The 19,188-nt window shown below is 38.5% G+C and overlaps 1 pseudogene; it reads right to left on the reverse strand.

Annotated features, from left to right (window-relative positions):
• Positions 1 to 2,856: 2,856 nt before the first annotated feature.
• Positions 2,857 to 14,946, reverse strand: LOC114924446 (uncharacterized; annotated as a pseudogene).
• Between the last annotated feature and the right edge of the window lie 4,242 nt (positions 14,947 to 19,188).

A 19,188-nucleotide genomic window follows, 5' to 3' on the forward strand; every position in this document is an offset into this window, starting at 1 on the left:
AGAAAGGTCTTGGCAAGGGTTGGTGGTCAAGAATCTCTATCCTTATCAGTAACCACAACATGAGAATTGGCAAGGATCAACCCCATTAAGTCATTCTCTAACTAATAAAAGAAAGTCAAATGAGCTATATCAATCCAAGTCCATAAGTCCTAGTTCTCCACCTATTCAATTAGTGAGATCTAGAGTTAATGGCTCTCAATCGTCAATCACTTGGACATTAGTAACTCAAGAGTTCCTAAGTTACCTTCCCAAGCCAAGAACATAAAATTCTACTCTAAAATCCAACCAAGCATTTTGTCAAACACTTGGAAGGCATACAAGGAAAACATAATACATGACAAGAAATAGTAAAATCTAACAACTACAAATAGCAAGGAAAGTAAATCAACAACTCAATTCATCAATGAAAGAACATCAAACATTAAATTGCATTAAAAGTGAACCAAATCCAATATGAGTGCATGAACATAAAAGAGAGCATAAAAGGAAAATTAACACTACAAATCATGAGAATGACGGAGTAGAAGTAAGAAATCATAAAAGAAACAAGATGAAAACATGTAATTGAACTTAAATCTAAGATGGAAATTAACCTAACCTAATTCTAGAGAGAAGAGGGAGCTTCTCTCTCTAGAAACTAACCTACATGATGCTAAGCTACCAAACAATTGCTCCCCTCTTTGCCCAAGCTTGAATTATGCATGAAATAGCATTAGAAATGAGTTGGGTTGGGCCCAAAGTGCTTCAGAAATCACTGGGGGCGATTTTACATTAGTGGGCCACGAGCAGCATCGGCGCGTCCATGCACATTGTACGTGCACGCCCCTATACGCAAAGCAACATATAGCAAAGTTTATATCATTTCGAAGCCCCGAATATTAGCTTTCTAATGCAACTAGAACCGCCTCATTTGGACCTCTGTAGCTCAAGTTATGATCAATTGAGTGCGAAGAGGTTAGGCTTGACAACTTTATGGTTCCTTCATTTCTTCATGAGTTCTCCCACTTGCATGCTTTTCTCCTCACTTCTTCCATCCAATACTTGCCTTATGAACCTGAAATCACTCAACAAAAACATCAAGGCATCGAATGGAATTAAAGTGAATTAAAATCACCAATTTTAGGGCCTAAAAAGCATGTTTTCACATTTAAGCACAAATCAAGGGAGAATTACAAAATCATGCTATTTCATTGAATAAATGTGGGAAAGGGTGATAAAATTCCCTAAAATAAGCACAAGATAAACCACAAAATTAGGGTTAATCAAATCTCCCCACACTTAAACTAAGCATGTCCTCATGCTAAAATCAAGAAAGCAGCAAGGGGTATCATATTTAATCAATGCAAACTAACTACATGCAACCTATCTATATGCAATCTATCTACATGAATGCAACTACTTGGTCAAAATAAGTCAACTTCCAAGAATACATATGCAAGCACAAGGGCTAAGGCAATAGCAATCAAATCAACCCACAATTGAATTGAATCATTGAAAGATTTTACAAACTTGCAAGAAAAGATGATCATGGGTGGAGGCATGTAATTGAGCGATCGAACCCTCACCGGATGTGTATCCGCTCTAGGCACTCAAGTGTATGGGATTGATTCACTCAATTCTCCCCTAATCATGCTTTCATCTAACAATCAACAATTATTTCATGCATGCATACAAATATCATGAGGTCTTTCCCATAGGTTGTAATGGGGCTAGGGTCAAGGTAAGGGTGCATATGGTCAAGTGGACTAGAATTTGAATCTTTGATTAACTTAAACATCCCACCTAACCTATGACAACCTATACAATTCTAAACAAACCTAACTACCCATTCTTCACTTTTTCACACACTCATGCATTCTCTTTTTGATCACCACCCATATGCATTGATTTTTATTGAACCTTGCTTTAGGGCATTTTGTCCCCTTTTTATTGCAATTTTTTTTTCTTTCTTTCTATATATTTTCTTTTTTTTTTCTTCTTATATATATATATTTTTTCTTTTTTGTTTTTCTCATTTTTTTTCAAACTAAAATATATACAAGAACATCAATGCATATAGTTACACATGATTAATACATAAGTATATTCCAAATTTCCAAGATTCTCAACACAACTTTAATACCCAATGTTCCCGACTTTCCCAAAATCAAATGATAAGCACTCTCACTAGCCAAAGCTAATCAAAGATCCAAATAAGGACATTTGTTATTTTTTCTCTTTAGGCTTGTAATGTGCTAAAATTAAGAACAAATGGGTTAAGCATAGGCTTAAGATTGGTTAACAATGGAAGATAAAAGGTAGGATTAAGTGAGCTAATTGAAACGATGGTGATAAGGAAAAATAACAAAACAAAAGGATAGATAAGGGGGGTTTTCCTACTAGACCTCTAAGATACTTGTTCTTAGCAACCTAGGTCACCAGAAAGAATTCCCTACTAGACCTTCAAAGAACTTGTCCTTGACAACCTAGATCAGAGGGGCGAAAACTGAAAGAAGCCACCACGCAGATCACCTTAGTATTGGATCCTCCAATCTTTCTCATGCAACAAGTGAAGCAAATCACTCACCTCACTTCTCACACAATAAAAAGTGCTTAAAAGCAACTGAAATTTATTCATCAAAGTTATGTAAATTGTCTCACCAAAGGTGTTTAAATAGGCACCTAACAATTAACTAAAAGATAAGATAGCTAATTTAAATTAGATTTGATCTTATTGGATTAGATCAGATTTGATTTAAATTTAAAATCCCTAAAAATAATACTAAGCATAACAGATTTAAAATAAGTCTTCTAACAAACTTTTGACCACATAACAAACTAAAACAAGAGTCTAGAATTTCGAAATTTAAAAATAAATTATGCCTCCCACTGAATTCGGAAAGCATTATTGGGCTTCTTGCTATCCTGACTTAGCCCAATGGGCCTTTCCCATTCTTCCTTAGTTAGAACTTGATGTAACTCCATATGCACAAGCGCTGCCAGGTTTCCAAAACTCTCCTTTAGCTTCTTTGCACGTGCTCTAGCGATGGGGCCTTTTGAAAGTGTGAAATTTCCATTCTGCCCTTTTGTCTTAGAATGCCCCTGTTGTCTTTCCGAGCATGTATCATTCCCTCCTTCCTTAAAAAGATTCATCCTTGAATCTGTGTCCATATCAAAAGGAGAGAGATCAGAAATATTGAAAGTAGCAGTGACATTATACTCACCTGGTAGGTCAATCTTGTAGGCGTTGTTATTGATCTTCTCAAGAACTTGGAATGGGCCATCCCCTCTAGCATCAAGTTTAGTCTTCCTCTGAGCAGGAAATCTCTCCTTCCTCAATTTTACCCAAACCCAATCTCCTAGTTCGAAGACTATATGCTTTCGATTTTTGTTAACCCTTTCAGCCGTGGTTTTGTTCTTCCTCTCAATTAGGTCACGAGCCTTTGCATATATTGCCTTAACTTTCTCAGCCTTGCTAACTCCATCTAAACTAATAATATCACTCAAAGGTAAAGGCATTAAATCTAAGACAGTGAGAGGATTAAAACCATAGACAAGTTCAAAGGGTGAAAAACCAGTGGAAGAATGAATTGTCCTGTTATAAGCAAACTCAATAAAAGGTAAACAATCTTCCCAGGTTTTCAAATTCTTACCAACAACAGCACGCAATAAGGTTCCCAATGTCCTATTACGACTTCAGTTTGACCATCAGTTTGAGGGTGACAAGTAGTTGAGTATAACAATTTTGTTCCCAGCTTACTCCACAAAACTTTCCAAAAGTGACTTAAGAATTTGACATCACGATCAGAAACAATAGTTTGGGGAACACCATGTAAACGCACAACTTCTCAAAAGAATAGGTCAGCAATATGTGTGGCATCATCAGTTTTATGGCAAGCAATGAAATGAGCCATTTTACTAAATCTATCTACCACAACAAAAATGCTGTCTCGACCTCTCCTAGTTCTAGGCAAACCAAGAACAAAATCCATAGAAATATCAACCCATGGATGCACAGGAACAGGTAAAGGAGTATACAAACTGATGACAAGTCATCATATACCCATTTCTCAAGCTAATTTCACTTGTTTCACTAGTTTTTATGCACTTTCTTACACCATAAGTAAGCAATTTAGAGTGGAATTGCATGTTTCATTCGAATCAATCAACCACCACTTAATTGATGCTAAATCATGAGGTTTAAGCTAAATTTAATTGAATTTTAATTGATTTATAAACCTTGTGAATTTGGTGATACTTTGATTGGTTGTCTTGATTATTTGAAGGAGAAGAAAAGAAGAAAGGAGTGAAGCGTGGCCTAAGAAAGCGTGGCCCAAGGAAGAAAAGAGTGTAGCGCATGGAAGGGAGGAAGCCACACTGCCCTCTACAAGAGCACACTGCCTTCCAAGAGAGCACAACAATGAACCAAGCACTCAAGGCCTCACTGCCCTACCCTCCTTGAGGGCGGAGCACAATTCTGGGCCAAGAAACAAGGGAAGGAAAAATTCTGCCCTGCCCTCCTCAAGAGCAATATCGGGCTCTCACCAAAATAAATCAAAGGAAATTGTCTCCAAGTGCCACCCATGGGTTTCGAATCCAAGTACAAGAAGGAAAGAAGTAGCACTCAAATACAAGGAAAACAAGCCAGAATTGGCTTGTTCTCAACCTCCAAGGATCGAACATAGCACCTTGAGGAAGCAAAGAACTAGGCGCTACTTTGGTGCCAAAGAACCCAAGGAAGAAATGCAACAAAAAGCCATCCAGCAAGTTTCGAACCTGGGACCTCACCCAAGAGCAAGGAAAGCTTGCGCTGCCCACAAGGAGGGCAGAGCAGCATTCCGTGGTGCATGGCACGCACATCCTTGGCATGGCCAGCACGCACAATTGATGCGCAACAAGGGAGCTTCGGCCAGTAGCAAGCACGCACGGGCAGGGAGGCAAGGCGCACCATGACAACACTGCCCTACCCTCCACAAGGGCAGGGCAGCATCCTGATGCCTCTCCCACACTTGGCACGCAACATGCTTCCTCACACAACTTTCCTGCTCTGCCCTCCACAAGGGCAGGGCAGCCTCCTGGGAGCAACATGGGCTAAATTTCACTCAAAAATCCAACTTAATTCAATTCTTCACCAAATCAAAATATCCCACTCAAAATTCTTAGATCCAAAATGGAAAGTGTATAAATAGGTGTTAGTTAGGATTAGAAAGGGGTTTTAGGTTTTTTTTTAGAGAGCTTACTTTCATTTTGAATTTTCATCCTTAGTCACTTGAGAGCACTTTCCATTTTTCTTTTTTTCTGCAAACTTGGCTTGAGAATTGGAGGAGAGAATTCACTTCTTCTTCCTCTACTCGTTTTATTTTCTTTACTAGGTTTTGTTGAGTCTTGAGTGTGAAGAATTGAGGAACTTCTGTCTCAATCTCCATTTAAGATCTCTTTGATTTTCCTACTGCATCATTGAGTTGAATTCAATTTCCTTTGCTGCTTCAATCTTCAATTTCTTTTTAATTACTTTGTGAACTTGGATCTGGGAAGGCAATTGAGATCTAGACTCTGCTATCTAGTCTCTGAAGTCCTGAGATCTGATTTTCTCTTTTTGGTTCTTCTGCTGAACCACTGCTGCAATTGAATTTTCATTTGCTGTTTGAGATCTAGTCAATTTCAATTCATCTCTTGTTTAGTTAATTGTTGCAATTTAATTTCCCGTGCTTAAATTCTGAATTCGCAGTCCTCAGATCCCTTTTCCATTCAAGCAATTTATATTTCTTGCACTTTAAGTTACTGCAATTTACATTTCTTGCACTTTAAGTTTCAGTCATTTAGTTTCTTGTTCTTTAAGATTCAGTGCCTTTACTTTCAAGTCTCTTTAATTTCTGCAAATTATCCCTCTCCCTTTACATTTCCTGCTATTTACTTACTGTTGGATACACTCAACTAATACTTGATTTGCTTGACTAAATCAACCACTAAACTAAAATTGCTCAATCCTTCAATCCCTGTGGGATCGACCTCACTCCCGTGAGTTTTATTACTTGATGCGACCCGGTACACTTGCCGGTGAGTTTTGTGTTGGATCATTTTCCACACATCAAGTTTTTGGCGCCGTTGCCGGGGATTAAAATAGATTAACAATGATTAAGTGAAGTGGAGGTCTAGATCAAGCACTTTTTCTTTTCTGTTTCTTAAATTTTTTTACTAACATACTAACTGTTTGAAGATTTGCCTCTATCAACTCAACTAACTATTTGAGAGTTTGTCTCAACTAACTGCACTCAATTCTCAAGAGTGCTGCTGTTTGTTCCTTGTGATTGTTTGCATGCCACAGGAAAGAAGAGAAGTCAGAGGAAAGACTATTATTGGAAAAGAAGTCTCTGCAGAAGAAGAATATCATGACATGAAGCCACCACTCATTACACTAATCAAGAATAATTGTTCCTATGACGGAAATCCATCGGAGGATCCTAAACAGCACATATCCACTTTTCTGAAGACTTGTGGTGCTGTCAAAACCGATAGTATAGATCATGACACCTATAAGATCTTGCTATTCCCCTTTTCACTAAGGGGTGAAGCAGCACAATGGTTCGAAACCTTTCCCCAAGAAAGTATCACTAGTTGGGACGATTTGGTTACCAAATTTCTGGCCAAATTCTCCTCATCCCAATAGATCATCAAGCTGAAAGAGGGGGTACATCCATTCACACAAGGGGAAGAAGAACCACTCTTCAAGGCATGGGAAAGATACAAGAAAGCAACTGACAAAGTGGGTTTCCGAGCTTTCTATGAAGGATTAACCCCAGAAACAAGAAAAGCAGTGGATTACTTCTCAAATGGCCTACTCAAAGCGACAACAACTGCCCAAGGAAATGCAAATTTCAATGACAAAGGAGTCAACAACCAACACTCATTCGAGAAACCATAGAATGTAATTTCAGAAAAAGAAGTGATGAATCTTGAAGGAGTGAATGCATTCATAAACCTGAACAAACAAATGCACCATCAAACCCAGCATCACATGGAGCTGAAAGATAGAAAAGTTGATCGCCTGCATTCTGCTGCAGTGAATGCACAATTTCCACCATGGAGGCCCCATTCTTATCTGAGAATGGGGGAGTATCAACATCAAGAACAAAGAGGTTTCAACCAGGGCGAATCCATGACCACAAACAACCAACGTCACTCATCCAATAATGCCAATCAAAACCAATACTCACAAAACATACACTTCCAGACTCATTCCAACTGGAGAAGGATCGAGCACCAAAATCACGAACCAAGGGACTTCAATTACAACAACTCCAACTTCACAAACCAGTAAAAATACCATCATGCTAACGACAACCACTACACACCACCACAACACCCACCCTTCCAACCCCTAACATCCCACAACCAACCAATCTCACAAGACTCTCAGAGGATCACTAACTTGGAGATCTTAATAGAGAGAATGATGAAGCACCAAGAGGAGACAACAAAGAACCAGGAGATTTCAATCAGAAGAATTGAGAGGCAGATAGAACAACTGGCTAAGCACCTTGCAGAAATGGGTGAGAAGAGGTCAATTACTTTCCCCAGAGCCACTGAAGACAAACCAACTAACAAAAAAAATGCTGCAAAAAGGGAAGAATGGAAAAAGATCATAGAGGAAAGTAAGAACACCTTGGACAAAGAAAGTACCAGCCGAGAAAAACACAACAAAAAAGTCCTACAAGGAGAGGCAGAGGATAGAATCTAAGAAGATCAGAAAATCCCTACTAGGAAATTTTCACTAGGGGATAAAGTACTGCTAAACATTCAAACCATGAAGGTGCCCCCACAGCTATCTGATCACTATATTGTGACTAAGATCCTTCCACGAGAATTCATAAAGGTCATCAAAGAGGAAACCGAAAGGAATTTCACGGTAAAGAAAGACAAGCTAAAGCACTGTGATCTTCAATTTCCATGATCAACAGAATGAAGGTTGTCAAGCTAGTGACAATAAAGAAGCGCTTGTTGGGAGGCAACCCAACCTGAGGTAGTTTTCTTTTCATAGCTTTTTCAATAAAAAATGTTGAATAATTGGTATGCATTGCAAGGAGCTAAGTTTGGTGTTGCACACCAAAACAATTTAAGGGAGAATGAAAGATTCTAAGTTTGGTGTTCCACCAAAATCTCATTTAAAAGCACATTCTCACTTCCTGCACAATACTAGCTCCAAGCAATCAGACAGATTATTCAACTACTTAACTGCTTTCTAGTTTTAATTCCATAACCTTTAGCAAGGACACAAGGTTTCACATATGGCTAAGTTGATGCATGAAAAATAGTAGCAAGGAACTAAGTTTGGTGTTCACATACCAAAGTAAGTTCAAAAAGCCATAATCATTCTTAGACTAACCAATTGCACAAAGGCTTGAGAAGCAAGCAACTTTTGAGAATTATGCAGGAAATTAGCCAACAATTGAAGACAATTTGCATTGTGACTCAAAAGGGATACAACAGAAGGAAGAATCAAAGGGCTGCAACTTCAGAGGTTGTATCTAAACTTAATCCTTGCTGCTATAAATTATTTTGAATCTAGGAACCCTTATATATCTTGCTAAAGTGTTTATCTAGTTGCAAGTGAAGTTGTTTGATTAAGTATGTTTATCTGCATAATGCTTGTCATTCATCACTTAGCTTTAGATTTTGTTTTGTTTCCCATATGCTTGAATAAAAGAGAAATGTTTGAATTAGAAAGTAGATATCCAATGTTGCATAAGTTAGAATGGAAGTTAATGGTGGTATATGTGTTTGATTAAATGTATAACTCATGAAATAATTGCTGCATAGTGTCATTTTTCATTGAAGTGTGAGCTAGCTTGCTGTCATAAAGGTTCCTATCAGTAAAGAAAAAAAATCCCTTGAGAACAAAATAAAACAGAAAGAAAAGGAAGAAGAAAAAGCCAATGTGGCAAGAAAAACGAAGAATAAAGGCTTGGCACCAATAGCTTGGACCCTAGGACACATGCCTGTGGTGTTCTTGTACTAGGATATGCTTGGATAAGTAAATTCTAACGGGTATTTCAAAACCTGGCCACTTAGATCAACTGATTTGGGATGGCCAATTGAAAGTCCACAATAAAGAGCAACCTAGCTACAGAACATTTAGTTATCCAAAGAGATACTGGGCATCAATGATCCTAGGAGGAAATAGTGAGCCATGTGTCTGTGGTGAAGAGATGTTGAGTAAAAATAAAGCCAAAGGCTACTGCAACATTTGACACCAAGCCTTCAAAGAATAATAAGCTTGTTAAGCAAAATAAAAAAGGAAAAGTTAGCAAGGGAGCAAGTAAAAAGTAAACCTTACAACAGCAAGTTTAGTAAGCCTTTGAGGAAAAGTGTACATTATGTAACAGCAAACAATAACTGAGTTATCATTGTCTGCATAAAAACTCCATGAACCAAGTTCTGCTATATGCCTAATAAGGATATGCATGCTTTTCTTTTTTTCATTTCATTTCCTCTTAATTTTGATGCTTGCTTGGGGACAAGCAAGATTTAAGTTTGGTGTTGTGATGACAAGTCATCATATACCCATTTCTTAAGCTAATTTCACTTGCTTCACTAGTTTTTATGCACTTTCTTGCACCATAAGTAAGCAATTTAGAGTGGAATTGCATGTTTTATTTGAATCAATCAACCACCACTTAATTGATGCTAAATCATGTGGTTTAAGCTAAATTTAATTGAATTTTAATTGATTTATAAACCTTGTGAATTTAGTGATACTTTGATTGGTTGTTTTGATTATTTGAAGGAGAAGAAAAGAAGAAAAGAGTGAAGCGTGGCCTAAGAAAGCGTGGCCCAAGGAAGAAAAGAGTGTAGCGCATGGAAGGGAGAAAGCCACACTGCCCTCTACAAGAGCACACTGCCTTCCAAGAGAGCACAACAATGAACCAAGCACTCAAGGCCTCACTGCCCTGCCCTCCTTGAGGGCGGAGCACAATTCTGGGCCAAGAAACAAAGGAAAGAAAAATTCTGCCCTGCCCTCCTCAAGAGCAATATCGGACTCTCACCAAAATAAATCAAAGGAAATTGTCTCCAAGTGCCACCCATGGGTTTCAAACCCAAGTACAAGAAGGAAAGAAGTAGCACTCAAATACAATGAAAACAAGCCAGAATTGGCTTGTTCTCAACCTCCAAGGATCGAACATAGCACCTTGAGGAAGCAAAGAACTAGGCGCTACTTTGGTGCCAAAGAACCCAAGGAAGAAATGCAACAAAAAGCCATCCAGCAAGTTTCAAACCTGGGACCTCACCCATGAGCAAGGAAAGCTTGCGCTGCCCACAAAGAGGGCAGAGCAGCATTTCGTGGTGCATGGCACGCACATCCTTGGCACGGCCAGCACGCATAATTGATGCGCAACAAGGGAGCTTCGGCCAGCAGCAAGCACACACGGGCAGGGAGGCAAGGCGCACCATGACAACACTGCCCTGCCCTTGGAGGGCAGGGCAGCATCCTGATGCCTCTCCCACACTTGGCACACAACATGCTTCCTCACAAAACTTCCCTGCTCTGCCCTCCACAGGGCAGGGCAGCCTCCTGGGAGCAACATGGGCTGAATTTCACTCAAAAATCCAACTTAATTCAATTCTTCACCAAATTAAAAAGCCCACTCAAAATTCTTAGATCCAAAATGGAAAGTGTATAAATAGGTGTTAGTTAGGATTAGAAAGGGGGTTTTAGGTTTTTTTTAGAGAGCTTACTTTCATTTTGAATTTTCATCCTTAGTCACTTGAGAGCACTTTCCATCTTTCTTTTTTTTCTGCAAACTTGGCTTAAAAATTGGAGGAGAGAATTCACTTCTTCTTCCTCTGCTCGTTTTGTTTTCTTTACTGGGTTTTGTTGAGTCTTGAGTGTGAAGAATTGAGGAACTTCTGTCTCAATCTCCATTTAAGATCTCTTTGATTTTTCTACTGCATAATTGAGTTGAATTCAATTTCCTTTGCTGCTTCAATCTTCAATTTCTTTTTAATTACTTTGTGAACTTGGATCTGGGAAGGAAATTGAGATCTAGACTCTGCTATCTAGTCTCTGAAGTCCTGAGATCTGATTTTCTCTTTTTGGTTCTTCTGCTGAACCACTACTGCAATTGAATTTCCATTTGCTGTTTGAGATCTAGTCAATTTCAATTCATCTCTTGTTTAGTTAATTGTTGTAATTTAATTTCCCTTGCTTAAATTCTGAATTCCCAGTCCTCAAATCCCTTTTCCATTCAAGCAATTTATATTTCTTGCACTTTAAGTTTCAGTCATTTAGTTTCTTGTTCTTTAAGATTCGGTGCCTTTACTTTCAAGTCTCTTTAATTTCTACAAATTATCCCTCTCCCTTTACATTTCCTGCTATTTACTTACTATTGGATACAAAATCACTCAACCAATACTTGATTCGCTTGACTAAATCAACCACTAAACTAAAATTGCTCAATCCTTCAATTCCTGTGGGATCGACCTCACTCCTGTGAGTTTTATTACTTGATGCAACCCGGTACACTTGCCGGTGAGTTTTGTGTTGGATCGTTTTCCACACATCACAAACCATGTGGTAAAGACTTAGATTTAGCTTGTTTACATGCAATGCATTTAGCACAAAATTTCTCAACATCTTTACGCATGTGGGGCCAGTAAAAATGCTCAGATAAAACATCCAAAGTCTTATGCACACCAAAATGACCCATCAAACCCCCCACTATGTGATTCTAGAACAAGTAACTCCCTAATAGAACATGTAGGTACACAAATTCTATTACCCCGAAAAAGAAAGCCATCATGCTTATAGAATTTGTTATATGCACCATGTTCACATGCAGCATAGATAGAGGCAAAAGTAGAATTAGTTGCATACAATTCCTTCATACACTCAAAACCTAACAGTTTAGAAGTAAGGGTTGTGATTAAGTAATACCTTCTAGATAATGCATCAGCAACCACATTCTCTTTACCTTGCTCATAGGCGAATATATATGGAAAGGATTCAAGGAATTCTATCCATTTTGCATGTCTCTTGTTCAGCTTCCCTTGGCCCTTCAAGTGTTTGCGGGATTCATGGTCAGTATGTACCACAAATTCCTTAGGTAGCAAATAATGCTGCCACACTTCCAAAGCTCGCACCAAGGCATAAAGCTCTTTATCATAAGTGGAATAGTTGAGGCGGGCCCCATTCAACTTCTCACTGAAATAGGCGATTGCTCGCTTTTCCTGTATCAAAACAGCACCTATACCAATTCCGGAAGCATCACATTTGATTTCAAAAGTTTTAGAAAAACTTGGTAAAATAAGAATGGGGGTAGAACATAATAATTCTTTAAAGGTGTTAAAGGCAAGTTCTTGTTCCTGATCCCATTTAAAGTTGACATGTTTCTTGATGATTTCAGTTAAAAGTGCAGCAATAGTAGAAAAATCTTTAACAAACCTCCGATAAAAACCCGCAAGACCATGAAAACATCTAACATCAGAGACATTCTGAGGTGTGGGCCATTCTCTAATAGCCTTCACCTTCTCGTCATCTACCTCAATTCCTGCAGAACTTATCACAAAACCTAGGAATACGACTTTACTCGGACAAAACGAGCACTTTTGGAGATTAGCATACAATTTTTCCTTTCTAAGTACCTCTAAAACAGATTGAACATGCAAAATATGATCATCAAGACATTTACTGTAGATAAGGATATCATCAAAATAAACAACCACAAATTTACCTAATAACTCTCGCAAAACATGATTCATTAGTCTCATGAATGTACTACGTGCATTAGTCAAACCAAATGGCATAACTAACCACTCATACAAACCATATTTAGTTTTGAAAGTTGTTTTCCATTCATCGCCAAGTTTCATTCGTATTTGATGATAACCACTCCTTAAATCTATTTTAGTAAAAATAACAGAACCATGCAATTCATCAAGCATATCATCAAGTCTAGGAATAGGATGGCGATACTTTACCATAATCTTATTTACAGCTCTGCAGTCAACGCACATCCTCCATGAGCCATCCTTCTTGGGCACCAATAGTATCGGAACAGCACAAGGACTCATGCTTTATCTCACAAAACCCTTAGCCAAAAGGTCCTCGACTTGCCGTTGCAGTTCTTTCGTCTCCTCAGGATTGGTCCGGTAAGCTGGCCGGTTAAGAATGCTAGATCCGGGGACAAAGTCAACCTGATGTTCAATGCCTCGTAATGGAGGTAAACCTGAGGGCATCTCATCCAGAAATACATTGCCAAATTCCTGCAAGAGTGAAATAAAAGTACTAGGCAGGTTATGGTTAGTTTCAATGGTAGAAAGTAAAGACTCTCTAAATCGTACTAACACCAATGTTTTTTGCCCTAAACTAGCATGCTTCAGATCCCTCTCTTTGGCATAAAAATATATTTTGTGAGCACTCTCACTCTCCACAGATGCTTCTCTTTTAGAACTCTCTTTTTCACTCAGACCCTGACTCTTTTTCTCACACGTTTCATCTCTCAAAGCCCTCTCTTTACCCTCTTGTTTTTCAATTTTCTCACATCCTAAAGACTCTTTAGTAGATTTGTGCATGCTTAGTTGCTCCAGGTACACTTCTTTAGGTGTCAAAGGTGCAAGGGTAATCTTCTTCCCAAGATAAGTGAAGGAGTATCGGTTTGTGAAACCATCATGGACCACCTTCCTATCATACTGCCATGGACGGCCTAGGAGTAGATGACAAGCCTGCATGGGAACCATGTCACAAAGTACCTCATCACTATATCTCCCAATAGAGAACTGTATGCGGGCTTGCTTCATAACCTTCAACTCACCAACATCACTTAGCCACTCCAGTTTTTAAGGGTTAGGGTGTTTAGTGCATTTCAACCCCAATTTTGTGATCAAAGTAGAGCTAGCAACGTTTGTATGACTTCCAGCATCAATGATCATGAGTCCAACCTTACCTCCCAATAAAACTTTTGTATGAAAGATGTTCTCTCGCTGTTCTAGACGATCATCCTTGGCTTGTACTTTTAAGATCCGCCTAGTGACAAGGGTCTCACCACTAACAGCATGCTCAACTATATCTTCATTATCTGTAGCATCATCTGTATGTGGCATGTCTTCATACCCATCTGAGTTATCAGATTCTGAGAAAATATCATTTGCTTTAATTACCATGGTCCTTTTATTTGGACACTCGGAAGCATAATGGCCTAATCCACGGCACTTAAAGCAGGTAATATCACGATGCCGTGCAGGAGGTTTAGAAGTGGGCTTAGGTGTGGGCGGCTTCCTGTGCTGCTCTGTGGGCTTCTCCTTTGATTCGGTAGGTTTGGATCCAGTCTTCTCCCTAAAATTAGCACCTCTCAAATCCCACCTTGAAGTAGAATTACGCAGCCCTTTCGCTTTTTGCTGTCTTTCCACTTTGATAGCTAGGTTCACCAAGTCTTCCATAGTCACAAATGGAAGATGTTCTACAGTATTTGCAATATCTTGGTTTAGTCCACTCAAGAAACGTGCCATAGTAGCCTCAGACTCCTCCTCAACGTTTGCTTGGATTAGCAGCATCTCCATCTCCTTATGATACTCATCTACAGACTTAGAACCTTGGTATAACCGTTGGAGCCGTTGATGTAGCTCCCTGTAGTAGTAAGAAGGGACAAACCGTTCTCGCATGACCTTCTTCATCTTTTCCCAAGACAGAATTGGTGGTTTTCCATTTTGCCTTCTCTGTTTGTCCAGCTTGGCCTACCAGACAAGGGCATAATCTGAGAATTCGACAGCCGCTAGCCTTACCTTTTTTACGTATGTGTAGTTATGACACTGAAATAGGAGCTCTACCTTGTGTTCCCATTCCAGGTATGCCTCAGGGTCACTTCTGCCTTTAAATTCCGGGATGCGCATCTTGATAGCATTAAGGTTATTATCAACATCTACCGGTTGTCTATGATGCCGGGATCTGGATGAAGTCTCCTCCTCAGACTTCATAGAATCATTATGAATAGATTCTCATGACCGTGCTTTTCACCTAGGAGAAAAAGAGTTAATTCGAGAATCCATGTCATCAAGACATTGTTGAATCCCTGTAAGGATGCTGGCAAATGCGTCGAGGCAGAAAGTTAGTTGTGGATTGGGGTTTCCTTCAGTGTTAGCCATCAGTGAACCTGTAAAAGAAAAGACCTTAGAGCACTATTCTCACGTGTATCACTCGGATTAGGACACTCATGTTTCACTCAATATGTGGCTTTCACCCTCTGATGAGCTTACCACTCTTGCCTTTTTCCACTCTTGGATTGCCTTAACAAGTTGCACTTCGAAAGATGAGGAATTGAGACACCAAACTAAGATAATCTGAATGATAGAAACGTTCAACTTGACAAGAAGACAATTACAGTATGTGAAAAAAATGGAAACAAGGAGTGATACTAAAATGACAAAAACTAGCAAAATTGGATCCTAAGTGGAACCCAAGGAAAATTTGAAAAGTTAAACAACGGGAAAATTTAAAATTTCATTTTTTTTAAACGTTTATGTTTTTTTTATTTTTTTGTTAACTGGAATAAACAAAAATTGCAGTAATAGAATTTAAGGAAGAGTTTTTTTTCGTTTTTTATTTAATCTAAAGTGAATTGCAGAAATTGAGGAGAAAAAATAAAGAGATTAAACAAGACCCATGGAACGTGTAGATAAATAAGAATTTACCTACGATCTGTAACTGATACCAGATGATAAGGAAAAACAACAAAACAAAAGGATAGATAAGGGGGTTTTCCTACTAGACCTCTAAGATACCTGTTCTTAGCAACCTATGTCACCGAAAAGGATTCCCTACTAGACCTTCAAAGAACTTGTCCTTGACAACTTAGATCAGAGGGGCGAAAACTGAAAGAAGCCACCACACAGATCACCTTAGTGTTGGATCCTCTAATCTTCCTCATGCAACAAGTGAAGCAAATCACTCACCTCACTTCTCACACAATAAAAAGTGCTTAAAAGCAACTGAAATTTATTCATCAAAGTTATGTAAATTGTCTCACCAAAGGTGTTTAAATAGGCACCTAACAATTAACTAAAAGATAAGATAACTAATTTAAATCAGATTTGATCTTATTGGATTAGATCAGATTTGATTTAAATTTAAAATCCCTAAAAATACTACTAAGCATAACAGATTTAAAATAAGTCTTATAACAAACTTTTGACCACATAACAAACAAAAACAAGAGTCTCGAATTTCGAAATTTAAAAATAAATTTTGCCTCCCACTGAATTCGGAAAGCATTATTGGGCTTCTTGCTGTCCTAACTTATTCCAATGGGCCTTGCCTATTCTTCCTTAGTTAGAACTTGATGTAACTCCATATGCACAAGCACTGCCAGGTTTCCAAAACTCTCCTTGAGCTTCTTTGCACGTGCTCTAGTGATGGGGCCTTCTGGAAGTGTGAAATTTCTATTCTGCCCTTTTGTCTTAGAATGCCCCTGTTGTCTTTTCGAGCATGTATCAGATGGCCTCAATCATATAAGTGCATGTATACACAAAATAATGGACATATAGAATCAAACAAATCAAAGATTACAATCATAGGAAGAGAATAATGCACACAAGAATGAAAATAAGTGGCTATATGATGTAACCATACAATTAGGCTCAATTCTCACATGCTTGTGTTCTTAGCTCAAAAACATGATCCACAATGTATATAATTCAAGAAAGTTCTAAAATATTTTTTTTTTCAATCAATTGGGGTACCCTATAGATAAAATCCTTGGAAAATATCATGATTTTGACTAAGCTTAATATATACATATGCAAAATAAGAAAATACAACTAAAAATCCTAAAATGAAATGCAAAAGTGTTGGGATTAGAAACTTGTTACCCAAAAACGCCGAGTGGTCGGATGACCTCCCAACACTTAAAAGTTTGCACCGTCCTCGGTGCACTCAAAGATGAGCAAGGGGATACGGCGACTTTCCGAGTTGCTAACTTCAGCTGGTAGATCAACCGGTTGCTGCATGTTCTTCTCCTGCTTCCGTTTTTGCTTATGATGATTCATCCTGAACAATAGAAAACAAGATAGTAAGAAAAGTGAATGTGCAAGCAAGGAAGCGTAAATTGTTGGAATGAGGTAAATCACTAGAATTGAGTGAGTGAATTAGTGTGACATTGATGAAAAATAGGTGTGTGGGTCCTAACTTGCATGCGATTTTAGAACTCACACCTAGTAATTAAAAACCATGTCACAATTATACAAAAGAGGTATGCACTTCACTCATTCTAATGTGCTTGAAGTACTTCAAAAGATTTGTAGGGTAAGTCAACCAAACAAGTAGTAAAGAAGCATAAAAGCATTCAAGCAATTAATCAAGCAATTGTGAAATTGGATAGTGCATGGACATTGATTGATGTGTAAGTAAACTTAGTGAACAAAATGGTATATATAAAACTTACATAACAAACAATGACACATATTGAAGTTGTTGCAACACCTTAGTGACATAGAGGTGAATCACATGGATGCTATGGAACTTAGGAAAAAGGAATATAGAAGTGGAAATCAATCACATAGCAAGCATGGTCCACAAAGCTTTACAAAGCTCAAAAATATGTCACTAGGTAAGCTTTCGATCCAATTTAACATTTCCAAAATCTCAATGCACGAAATAGATGATGTGAGTAAGGTAAATCATAAACAAGCATCACCTAAAAAAATGCAATGATAATATACAATTGCCTAACAATGGATGATGAATGCATGGTGGCCAAAACATGCGATTCAAAAGAGTTAAGAAGCTTAAAGGCAATGTAACATGTACTTGGTATTCACAAATGTTCAACATGAAAATCCAAAACCAAGTAATAAATTGTAACCTCAACAAAGGAATCCAACAATGGCGATCAAAGAGAATTATGCTAAAATAGCATTAGTTAATACTAAACAGCAATAAACGGCAAACAAAATTAATAATCCAACATTTATAATGAAAAATAGAAAATAAAATGAAAATGTACTAATCAAACAATTAACTAACTAACTAAAAGAAGTGGTTATGGATGGTGTTTGGTAGTGTTGGATAATGATTGAAGGGAAGAAGATAGGAGAAGAAAGAAGGAGGAAAGAAACAGGGCAATCCACGCGTGCGCGCAAGTGGTGCGTGCGCATGGATTGGTGGAATGGCATCGATGTGTACGCGTGTGATACGCGTGCGCATGGGTGGGTTATTTCGAGAGCGGCGCGCCCACGCAAGGTACGTGTGTGCGTGCCTTGGGACACAAGGTTGGCACACTCCATGCACAACTCTCGGAAAAATGTATGGAGGGGTGGAATTTCTGGATCCACGCGTACGTGTGCATGACGCGTGTGCGAGGATAGTTGAAATTACTTGGGTCACGCGTATGCGTGAAGTGCGCGTGCGCGTGGATGGTGCTCTGTTTTTCAAAATTTTTCTATGTTTTTACACCAAGCCAAGCATTCCAAACCTCCAAACAACTACCAAAACATCACAAAACCTTATTTGACCTACTAGACTCCCAAATAAACATATTTAACCAAACAAAACATAAAATTAAAAAAATTATTAGCAATATATACAAAAGAGAAAAAGGGAAAGATGTTACTATGGTGGGTTGTCTCCCACCTAGCACTTTTGTTTATTGTCCTTAAGTTGGACTTATGGGGAGCTTCCATCAAGGTGGCTTGTGCTTGAATCCATCCTTGAACATCCACCAATGCTTGGACTTCCAATAAGCTCTATCTTCCAAAGTTAATAACTCCAAGCCTTGATGGAGTTCTCCATAAACCATGAGCTCCCAAGTTTGATTTTCCTTGTGCGATCCGGGATCCCACACTTTGTTTTGACACCCGTCTTTAGGTTGATCATCATTGTTCCATCCGGGTGGTAGAAACTTAGAATTCTCAAAGAAGTGACCAAACATCATCCTAGACCCAAGCAATTTAGTTCTATACCAAACCTTGCAATTGGGCTTTGAACATGTAACCATGGTGAACCGAGAATGGCATTTCCAACCACTAACCATCTCCCTTTTACTCTTGAAGCCACAAATATGTCTAAGTTGACCACCCGTTTCAATCAAACCATATTCAAGGGGAATAATAAAGCTTAAGTATAAGGAATTTACCCACTTGAATAAAAGGATGGATGGTGGTGGCTTGGGGAGAGGTATCTCCAATGTCCTTGCAAGCTCTACTCCCTTGTTTGCTTCCTTGTGA

Source organism: Arachis hypogaea, chromosome 9 (assembly GCF_003086295.3).
Source record: "Arachis hypogaea cultivar Tifrunner chromosome 9, arahy.Tifrunner.gnm2.J5K5, whole genome shotgun sequence".
Classification (NCBI taxonomy): Eukaryota; Viridiplantae; Streptophyta; class Magnoliopsida; order Fabales; family Fabaceae; genus Arachis; species Arachis hypogaea.